The 11,761-nt window shown below is 37.9% G+C and overlaps 1 non-coding gene across 1 annotated transcript; it reads left to right on the top strand.

Annotated features, from left to right (window-relative positions):
• Window positions 1-11,274: 11,274 nt before the first annotated feature.
• On the top strand, window positions 11,275-11,377 carry LOC118840522. Its single transcript, XR_005009708.1, has one exon. It is a non-coding gene; the product is annotated as a U6 spliceosomal RNA (small nuclear RNA).
• Window positions 11,378-11,761: the final 384 nt, after the last annotated feature.

The raw sequence follows: 11,761 nt of genomic DNA, 5'->3' as shown, positions 1-11,761 counted from the left end.
TATTTATCCTCCAGAGGAAAAAATTAAGGTACATATCATATCTTTACATTGGCATGGTACAACACAGGCAATAAAGATGGGAAAGGGAAATTATTTTAAGAGCTTTTCCTTTGAAACGCTTTTGCTCGATTAGAGAATTGAAGACTGAATGAGGTTACCAAAATGCACAGAGGCTCCTTTAAGAGTGGAATGAAATTTTAGTAGCAAAATGAAGGTCAATTAGGGCAGGATAATGGAGAAAATTCCGAACACCTAATTGCTATTATATCAGTTTTAATATCCACCCACATTCTGGAACCTGATACATCTTAACTCTCAAGGGTATTTAGATAATTATGCTTTTGAGGTGTTCAAGTGCTTTATCACCAGTAAGACACTTGAACTCTGATGTGAGAAGGTTAATTATTTGGAATATCCTTGAAAACATTCTCTAGTAAGAGTGGATTACATGAAGACACCTTGAAGTGACAATGCAAGACCCAAGAAAGATAAATGTAAAAATCAATGATTTGTCCATGTTCCCTCAGAGGACTGCTTTAGAATACTAACATTCTAAGCTACTAATATTTCCTATTGAGAAGAATTTTTAATTTTGTGTGTACTCCTTTTTGCCTCTATGCCCAAGATGAGCTAGTTTTAGCCAAACTTAGCCAGGCTGTGTGTTCCAGGAACCCTTCCTGACAGGGTAAGGCTGGACCATGTCTTGGAAACGGTACTAGTATTGGGAGTCCTTATTATATTTCCCTTCTTAACTCTCAAAAAGCCAAGCTTGAATGCAATGAGTTCATAATTTTCTCCTTTACAGCATACAATAAATTCTTGTTACACAACCTGCATGTATTCAAGCAACATTTTTATATAGTTTAAATGGATCTATGATCTCGCTGAAATGAGTATTCCTTCCAACAATGCAGATGGCAACCTATCCCTACCTATCTTGTGTGTTTTTTTCCCATGTCCTCACCAAAAGTTAACTTAATATTTTTAGTTATTATTAGATTTTTTCCAGATATAAGTATAGTTAACAAAACAATAAAAGCCAACAGACTTTTCTATCCTAATCTGATTTCCCCCGAATTAAAGAATTGGAGAATTGGAAGAGACCCCAGTGACCATCTAATCTATCTGGGTCTGATACTTAGTAGCTATATGCCCCTGGCCAAGTGCCTTAACTTCTCTGAGGCTTTGTTTCCTCATCTGTAAAATGGAAATAATGATACATTATGTATGGCACAGAATTTTTTGTGAGGAAATCACTTTTTAGTCTGGTGGAGTAGAAAATACATTATTTAACTATAAGCTATTATTATTACTAGTGTGGGATCAGGCTAGTGGGGATTATGAATGGGCATGTGAGAATAAGGTTGGTGTGTAGACCCATTGCAGAAATTGATGCAGGAAGGACTGGGCAAATGCTTCGCCAGGAGATCCGGGGAAGGAAATGGGGAATTGAAATCATGGACAAAATGAGAGAAGATTGGGGGACTTCTCACCAGGGCAACCAAGTTGGGCAGGGCAATGGTGGGCAGATGGTGGAACAGATAGATGTGTATTCTACTGGTCAGGCTGGGATCACAGAAGCCAATTGTAGTTTGGCCAATGTAAAAGTAAAGCTAATTTCAAAGGCTACAGTAAAAACATCCTCTAGGCAGACTCAGAAAAATGAGTTGATGACTAACTCTTGCTTCCTAAAGTGTGGCTTTTTAATGAAGTAGTTGAGGCATCTATTTATTTATTTTGCTTTTGTTTTTAGCAGCCCTACTTTGGGAGTTGGGAAGAAACTGTCCCAATCCATACTGGTCTTAAAGATAACTGTGTTACAGTGAGGGAAAAGAGGTAATAAGGAAACAAAACTATCACTTTACAGATGCTATGGTGGTGTACTTAGAGAATCAACTAAAAAAAACTAATTGAAACAACTTCAGCAAAGTTGCAGGATATAAAATCAACTCTCATAAATCATCCACATTTTTATATATTATCAACAAAATCCAGCAACAAGAGATAGAAAGAGAAATTCTATTTAAAATAACTGCAGATGATATGAAATACTTGGCAGTCTAACTTTCAAGACAAATTCAGAAACTATATGGCCACAATTATAAAACACTTTTTACATGGATAAAGTCAGATCTAAACAGTTGGAAATTTTTTAATTACTCATGGGTAGGTGTATCAGTAAGGCAATAGTAACAATGTAGACAATAATTGTCAAAATGCCTATGCGGTTCTGTATCGCAAAGTATATGAGACTCTCCACGTAGAAGGTAGAAGTAAACCATTGATTCGGACACCATATCCCACAAACCGACTACCCAATCTATCACAGAAGTAAAGCATTCAATACATAACATTACAACATGGAACCTCACCATCCCAAAACCTCTCTGACCCGCTGCTTGGGTCTTTCCAATAACAAACTCACAGTACAGCTAAATCAGTCTGTTCAGCTTTAACTATCACGACGGCCATTAGCAGCCATTAGCACCCATAACACCTCTGTCTCTCAGCATTTCCTGTGATATAACTTCCTTTTCCTGTCAGGAAGCTCCTCCCACCACATGTGACTTAGGCTTCCTGTGACATAAGCAGGTCACATGGCCTATTAATGGGTGGGAAAGATCTTCAAATCTAAATTGCTGCTACAATAGGCTGAGCCAATATAATAAAATTGAGAAGTCTACCTAAATTAATACACTTACTCAGTGTTGTATCAATTGAACTGCCAAAAATTAATTTATAGAAATAGAAAAAATAACAACAAAATTCATGTGGAAAAACAAAAGGTCAAGAATAACAAGGGAGTCATCGAAAAAAATGTGAAGAAAGTTGGCCTAGTGGTATGAGATCTCAAACTGTATTACAAAGTGGTAAACATTTAAACAATCAGATACTGAGTAAGAAATAGAGTGGTGGATCAGTACATTAGATTAGATACACAATACACAGTAGTAAATGATCATAGTAATTTAGTGTTTGATGAACATAAGCATGAAAATGTCAACATTAAAAAGAAATCATAAGGGACTCAATGCATTTAAAACTGTTTATATTTCCATATGGGAAGATGATACATGTACTTCTCTAACAATAATAAATGAATTAATTTAGGTGGAATTGTCATTTTTATTATATTGACTTGGCTTACCCATAAGTAATTGATATTTTTCTCACTTGTTTAGATCTGACTTTATTCATGGGAAAACTGTTTTATAATTTTATTTTACTTTTTTATTATTTTTTTATTTAATATTTTTAGTTTTCAGCATTGATTTTCACAAGAGTTTGAATTACAAATTCTCTCCCCATTTCTACCCTTCCCCCGCCCCCGCACTCCAAGATGGTATATGTTCTGGTTGCTCTGTTCCCCAGTCAGTCCTCCCTTCTGTCATCCCCCACATCCCCTTTTCCCTTACTTTCTTTTAAGGCAAGATAGATTTCTATGTCCCATTGCCTGTATATCTTATTTCTCAGTTGCATGCAAAAACTTTTTTTTGAACATCTGTTTTTAAACTTCCAATTCCAAATTCTCTCCCCTCTTCCCTCCCCACCCACCCTCCCTAAGAAGCAAGCAATTTCACATAGTACACATGCGTATCATTATGTAAAACCCTACCACAATACTCATGTTGTGATAGACTAACTATATTTTGCTCCTTCCTATCCTATCCCCCTTTATTCAATTTTCTTCCTTGACCCTGTCCCTTTTTGAAAGTGTTTGTTTTTGATTACCTTCTCCCCCATCTGCCCTCCCTTCTATCACCCCCACCTTTTTTTATCTCCTTCATCCTTCTTTCCTGTGGGGTAAGATACCCAATTGAGTGTGTATGTTATTCCCTCCTCAGGTCAATTCCAATGAGAGCAAGATTCACTCATTCCCCCTCACCTGCCCCCTCTTCCCTTCCTACAGAACTGCTTTTTCTTGCTCCTTTTATGCTAGATAATTTACCCCATTCTGTCTCTCCCTTTCTCCCTCTTTCAATATATTCCTCTCTCATCCCTTAATTTGATTTTAGTTTTTTAGATATCATTCCTTCATGTTCAACTCACCCTGTGCCCCTCTGTCTACATATATATCTATATCTATATATATATGTACATATGTATATGTATATTCCCTTCAGCTTCCCTAATACTGAGGTCTCATGTATTATACACATCATCTTTCCATGTAGGAATGTAAACAAAACAGTTCAACTTTAGTAAGTCCATTATGATTTCTCTTTTTTTGTTTACCTTTTCATGCTTCTCTTGATTCTTGTGTTTGAAAGTCAAATTTTCTATTCAGCTCTGGTCTTTTCACTGAGAGTGGTTGAAAGTCCTCTATTTTATTGAAAATCCATATTTTGCCTTGGAGCATGATGCCCAGTTTTGCTGGGTAAGTGATTCTTGGTTTTAATCCTAGCTCCATTGACCTCTGGAATATCATATTCCAAGCCCTTCGATCCCTTAATGTAGAAGCTGCTACATCTTGTGTTATCTTGATTGTGTTTCCTCAATACTCAAATTGTTTCTTTTTGGCTTCTTGCAGTATTTTCTCCTTGATCTGGGAGCTCTGGAATTTGGTGACAATATTTCTAGGAGTTTTCCTTTTGGGATCTTTTTCAGGAGGTGATCAGTGGATTCTTTCAATTTCTATTTTACTCTCTGGCTCTAGAATATCAGGGCAGGTCTCCTTCATAATTTTTTGAAAGATGATATCTAGGCTCTTTTTTTGATCATGGCTTTCAGGTAGTCCAGTAATTTTTAAATTATCTCTCCTGGATTTATTTTCCAGGTCAGTGGTTTTTCTAATGAGATATTTCACATTGTCTTCCATTTTTTCATTCCTTTGGTTCTGTTTTATAGTATCTTGATTTCTCATAAAGTCACTAGCTTTCACTTGCTCCAATCTAATTTTTAAGGTAGTATTTTCTTCAGTGGTCTTTTGGACCTCCTTTTCCATTTGACTAATTCTGCCTTTCAAGCTGTTCTTCTCTTCATTGCCTTTTTGGAGCTCTTTTGCCATTTGAGTTAGTCTATTTTTAAGGTGTTATTTTCTTCAGTATTTTTTGGGTCTCCCTTAGCAAGTCATTGACTTGTTTTTCATGGTTTTCTTGCATCACTCTCATTTCTCTTCCCAATTTTTCCTCTACTTCTCTAACTTGCTTTTCCAAATCCTTTTTGAGCTCTTCCATGGCCTGAGACCAGTTCATGTTTTCCTTGGAGGCTTTTGATGTAGGCTCCTTGACTTTGTTGAATTCTTCTGTCTGTATGTTTTGGTTTTCTTTGTCACCAAAGAATGATTCCAAAGTCTGAGTCTGAATCTGAGTCTGTTTTCGCTACCTGGCCATGTTCCCAGCCAACTTACTTGACCCTTGAGTTTTTTGTCGGGTTATGACTGCTTGTAGAGTATAGAGTACTTTGTCCCAAGTTTGAGGGGCTGTGCTGTTGTTTTTAGAGCTACACAGTGAGCTCTGCCATACCAGCACTACTCCTCCCCCAAGAACCGCCAACCCGAACCCGACTCAGATCTAAGCTGGCTCTGAACTCCTGCTCAGATTTGCCACATAATTCCTCCCAGAAGGGGGGCCTGGGGCCAGAAACAACTGCAGTTGTAGTTCTGTCCTCAGAGCTGCACCCCCTCTGCTTCTCCCCGGGGTGGTGGCTGAACCATGAACTCCTTTCACCCTGTCCCCTGAAGTTTTTCCCACTAACCTTCTTTGTTGTCTTTGATGTTTGTGGGTTGAGAAGTCTGTTAACCACCACAGCTCACTGATTCAGGATGCTAGGGCCTGTTCCACCAGGTTCCCGGTCTGGTTGGTCTGGGTACAGCCTACGCTGGGCTCTGCTCCACTCCGCTACCAGGTCTGTCAGATAGACCTTACCCCATGACCATCCAGGCTGTCCTGGATGGAGCCCTGCTTCCCTCTGCTACTTCGTGGGTTCTGTAGTTCTAGAATTTGTTCAGAGCCGTTTTTTTATATGTGTTTGGAGGGACCTGCTTGGGAGCTCATGCAAGTCCCTGCTTTCCAGGCATCATCTTGGTTCCACCTCCTATAATTTTGTTCATATAATTCCTGGGTTTACTTTGGCAGATAGACTGCCAAGTATTTCATATTGTCTGCAGTTATTTTAAATAGAATTTCTCTTTCTATCTCTTTCTGCTGGACTTTGTTGATAATTGTTGTTTGCCCTTCATTCTCAAAGAGAACCAATGACATCAGGAGGGTGATGTCTTGACAAGTGAATTGGATTTAAGTGAGGCAGGGCTGTGCAAAGTCATCAATCTCACTCTCTCCTCCAGAGTCTTTCAAAGTCCAGTGGCAAGAAATAGGTCAAGACAGCTGGTGGTGGCCCTGTGTTGATAATATACCAACATGTTGATGATTTATATGGGTTTATTTTATATCTTGCTCTAGTTGTTTCAACTAGTTTTTCAGTTGATTCTCCAGGATTCTCTAAGTATGCCATCATATCATATACAGAGTGATAGTTTTGTTTCCTCATTGCATATTTTTATTCCTCCAATTTTTTCTTGTATTACTGCTATAACTAGCATTCCTAATACAATATTGAATAATAGTGGTGATGTGAACCCCCCATTAGTCCTGCAAGCCCTGTCCTGATCTTATTGGTAAGGTTTCTACATTATCCCCATTACAGATATGCTTGCTAATGATTTTAGATAAATACTATTTATCATTTTAAGGAAAGCTCCATTTATTCCTGTGCTTTCTAGTGTTTTTAGTAGGAATGAATGTCATATGTTGTCAAAAGTTTTTTTCTGCATCTATTGAGATAATATGATTTTTGTTGTTTTTGTTATTGATATGGTCAGCTATGCAGATAGTTTTACTAATATTCAATCAACCCTGCATTACCCCTATAAACTTCACCTAATCATAATGCATGATCTTTGTGATATATTACTGTAATCTCCTTGCTAGTATTTATTTTAAATTTTTGCATAAATATTTATTAAGGAAATTGTTTGATAATTTTATTTTTCTGTTTTCCCTCTTCCTAGTTTAGGTATCAGCCCATATTTATGTCATAAAAGGAATTTGATAAAACTCCTTCTTTGCCTATTGTTCCAAATAGTTTATTTAGTATTGGAATTAATTGTTATTTAAACATTTGGTAGAATTCACTTGTGAATCCATCTGGTCCTGGGGATTTTTTTCTTAGAGAGCTTATTTATGTCTTGGATTACAACCAAGAATAACATATCCAGCAAAACTGAGTATAATCCTTCAGGTGGAAAAGTAGATATTCAGAAAAACAGAAGACTTTCAAGCATTCGCAATGAAAAGACCAGAGATGAATAGAAATTTTGATTTCCAAATTCAAGACTCAGGAGAAATATAAAAATGTAAACATGAAAGAAAAATCATAAGGGACTCAGTAAGTTTAAGTATTTACATTCCTGTATGGGAAGATGATGCTTGTAATTCCTAAGAATATTATCATTACTAAGGCCTTTAGAAGAAGTAGACACAGAATAGGGACATGGGTGTGAGTTGAATATGATGAGATGACCTAAAAAAAATGAAGGGTAAAAAACAGCTATGCAGTGGGAGAAGGGGAAATGGAGAGGAAAAAAGTGGGGAACATTATCTCACATAAAAGAAATATGCAAGGAAATGCTTTTAAAATGGAGGGGAAATGAGAGAGTGGCAGGCAATGCTTGACCCTTGCTTCCTTTGGAATTGGCTCAAAGAGTGAATACTATACACACTCATTTGGATATAGAAATCTACCTTACCCAACAGGAAAGTAGGAAGGGAAGGGGATGAGAGAAGGATGGGGACTGATAGAAGGGAGGGCAGATTAAGGGAGGCAATGGACAGAAGCAAAACAAACTTTTGAGGCTGTGAGCACCAGTAATCTCCTTCACTGTGGAACTGTAACCCAGAATTGTGTATTAAGCAATGTAACAGGGTCCTGTGCCCAGTGCCAGGAAAGGGTCCCCTATAATCTCTTTCTGACCAGTTGTCTGATACCGCCCCCCCCCCTTACCATCTGTGGGCTAGGAGCTCCTGAAGCTGCTGCTGTCCTGCCACAGCCATGTCCAAGGCCTTCTGTTGTTGTGGCTACAACAAGGGCTGAGCTCTGAGCCAGCCACTGCCCTTGTGTTGCAGACCTTTCCTGCCAACCTCCTAAGTTGTCTTGGGCTGGAAAAATTTCTTACTCTGACCTTTTGTTGTTTCTGCCACTCTAGAATTTAATTTGAGGTGTTATTTTAAAAATCATTTGTAGGGGACTGTTGGGAGAGTTCAGCTGATTTGCTGTCTGTAGTCTGCCATCTTGGCTCTTCCCTAAAATCCTATCTTCTTTAACAACTCAACCATTCCAATCTCCCACATAACCACTCCAATCCAAACCACTTAAGCTGCTTCACCGCCCCCCTCCACCATCCTCCTTGACTAATGGCTTCCCTGAAATTATCTTTAATTCATCTTGTATAGATCTTGTTTGTACATCTTCAACTGTATATTATCTCCCCCATTAGATTCCTCGAGAATAGATTGCTGTTGCCTTTCTTTAGACCCCCAGCACTTAGCTCAGGGCTTTGCATGTAATTTTTCTTGTTCAGTAGTTTCAGTCCTGTCCAACTCTTTGTGATCCCGTTTGGAGTTTTCTTGGCAAAGATACTGGAGTGGTTTGCCATTTTCTTCTCCAGCTCATTTTACAGATGAGGAACCTGAGGAAAACAGAGTTAGGTGACTTGCCCAGGGTGTAGCAACAATGTTACTAGCCGCTGCTGTGGAGGTGTAAGACTGACACCAGCACAGAGGAGGGGTCTTTGATCTGCTTTTCTAAGGAAAGCAATTTTAAGGGGTTTAAAATCTCACTTCAATTAAACATGCATATATCATTCACTTAGTTCAGGGGAAAAAGTCAGCACCCTGAACTTCAGAGAAAACACAAACAGAAATTACAAGTAGAAATTACATAAACAGAGAAAATAACACAAATTAACAGGATGGCTTTTGTCTGTCCACAGCAGTACATACATAGTTACCAGAGAGAGAAGTACCAACATCTGGGTTTTCAAAACTGGGGGAGGAGGGGCTCCTTGATGGTTACCCAGAGTCTTGTCTGGCCAAGTCACAGGAAAATTCTTCCAATCAGTGAGTCCCCAAAGCAAAATGCTAACCTCAGAGTATATATACACTTCTTCAGGGTCAGCCCACAGAGGGCATCATGACCATGTGACTCAAACTCATGTGACTTAGACTTTCTTGTGACTTAAACAGGTCATCAAAGACTCTTGATTAATCAAAGATTCTTGATTCAAACAAAGGCAAGTCTCAATCAAAGACACTTGATTACCTTAGTGCTGAGAAGAACTAGAACTCCAAAAGGAAAAAGAGCAAAACAAAGTCCCACTTTGCTTGCCATTACACAGGATCACACAGCTAGTAAGAGGTTTAATGTATTTAGCAAATAGCAGACAAAAGATACAAAAACGTTAGATGTGAAACAGAGAGAAGCAGACATAATCTGAGCCACGTGTAAAAATCTGATGATCACTGTGCCACATTGCTTTTCTTTTTATTTGCCCTACACCAACAAAATTGTACATCCATTCAGAAAATATTCTCTGTACAAAGAAAATTAAAAAAAAAAAAACAACTCATTTCTGTAGCATGGCTAATATGCCTCCAGTAGAGGACCTTCTACAGACTACAAACTATTCTATACAACTCATAATAAATACCTGCACTTCTGTTTTTATGAGTGTTCCTTCCTACATGGTCTAGTTCAGTGAAAACTCATTTTCGAGAATCACTCATTGTTAGTTTGCTTTTTCATCTTTGTTATCAGACTTATAGAAGACATGTTCAATGTAAACCTGCTGAGTGAATTTAAAGGAAAGTAAAATAGACTCATTGACAACAAAATAGATTGTCATAGCAAATCTGTACATCCTTGAATGTAAAAATTTAAATGTGATTTTTTTTAGATTGCGTTTTTAATTAGGCTGAACTTAACTTTTCATTAAAGTATTTATGTAATTTCTGCCCACAGCTATCTTTCTCTATATTATCAATATTTATTGTTTTTAAGGAGGCAAGAATTCACAAAATGTGAACTTTGCGCCTACTGAATATATGACAGCCCAGATTGCCATAGATGTTACTATGCTATTTCCCCCTCTTTCCAAGGAGAAAGTACCAATTTTGATGAAATCAGAAAATTTGCCATTTGCTATTAGGTCCAGATACTGACTCACTCTGTAATGCTCTGTTTTGATGCAGTGATTCCCAAACTACCCTGTCCCTGTAAAAATTTGGGGCCAGAAATATATTGACGGGACACACAAATGCTGGTCTAGGGACTGGGAGGTATAGAATATCTAAAAGAGAAAGGATAGTAAAGGAAATACAAAGTAAAGCTAAAAGGGAGGGGGGGGGTGGAGCAAACCTACTTTTACTCCTCGTAAAACCTGCACATAATAATAATTTTTATGCGCATGTAATTTCATACTTAAAATTTTAGAGGGCGAACTGTCACTAGCATAGAAATTTTCCATCAGAACCAGTCAATCAGTGATCAATCAGTTACTGATTGAATTGACCGTATGAACCTGGTGACTGGGAAAATGGTAGTATTCTAGACAGAAATAGAGAAGTGTTCCATAAATACAGGACTAGGAGAAAAATGTTTAGTTACATTTTGGACATTGTGAATTTGAGATGTGACATATAGGTGGAGATGACCAACAGGAAGGCAGTTGATATGGGCCAGGAGTTCAGAATGTGTTTTAGATGTCTTGATTTGGGAGTCATTTGCTTACAAATTTCACTATCACAAAGACTGAAATAATCATTAAGACGAGTCCAGTTAGAAATCCAAATTGAGAAAATACTCAAGTCAAAGCCTTGAGAGCCATCTCGGCTCAGGGACTGGAAGATGGAAGAAGCAGCAAAGGACAGTGAGGTGTGATCAGACACAGTGAGAGGAAAACCAGAGGGGCAGCTAGGTGGTACAGTGAGTAGAGCACCAGCCCTGGAGTCAGGAGGACCTGAGTTCAAATTTGGCCTCAGACACTTGACACACTTACTAGCTGTGTGACCTTGGGCAAGTCACTTAACCCCAATTATCCTGCCTTCTCCCCTAAAAAAAAGAGGAAAGCCAGAAGAAAGCAATGCCAAAAAAGTCAAAGGAGGAGAGACCATCCAATATCTCAATAGTATCAAAAGTTGAAGAAAAATAAAGGAAAGTTAAAGACTTAAAAGAGTCTGTTGGGATTTAGGCCAAAGCACTTAGAGACTGTTAATGTGCTCACTTTGGCAGTGCATACATTAAAGTTGGAATGATATTGAGAAGATTACCATTGTCCCTGAATAAGCATGACACAAAATTGGACTTTGTACTGGACATCTTCCATGAAAGAGATACTTGATAATAAATGTCACCCTATTTTATACCTTCCTTGATATTAATAATTAATGCATCATGAAGTTATTTTGTTATATTTTTAAGGAATCATGTATGATTTTGACATATTTATGGTAGACATATTGTTGGAAGAGAGTCCTTAAGGTTATGTTTTGTTTTGCTACAACAAATGTTTATTTATAGTGAACAAATAATAAGTACAAAGAGATCTTAAATTACCTTTTATAGACATTAAGATCCTTGAGGATAGGGACCATTTTAATTTTTGGTTTTTACATACCTACTCCCTAGCAAGTCTAATCCTCCTTTAAACACTTGAAGACAGATGTCTTCATGTCCCTGCTATTTTTGTTTTCTCCCAGGTAAACAT

Source organism: Trichosurus vulpecula, chromosome 2, assembly GCF_011100635.1.
Source record: "Trichosurus vulpecula isolate mTriVul1 chromosome 2, mTriVul1.pri, whole genome shotgun sequence".
NCBI lineage: Eukaryota > Metazoa > Chordata > Mammalia > Diprotodontia > Phalangeridae > Trichosurus > Trichosurus vulpecula.
This window is presented reverse-complemented; position numbering and strand designations above follow the sequence as displayed.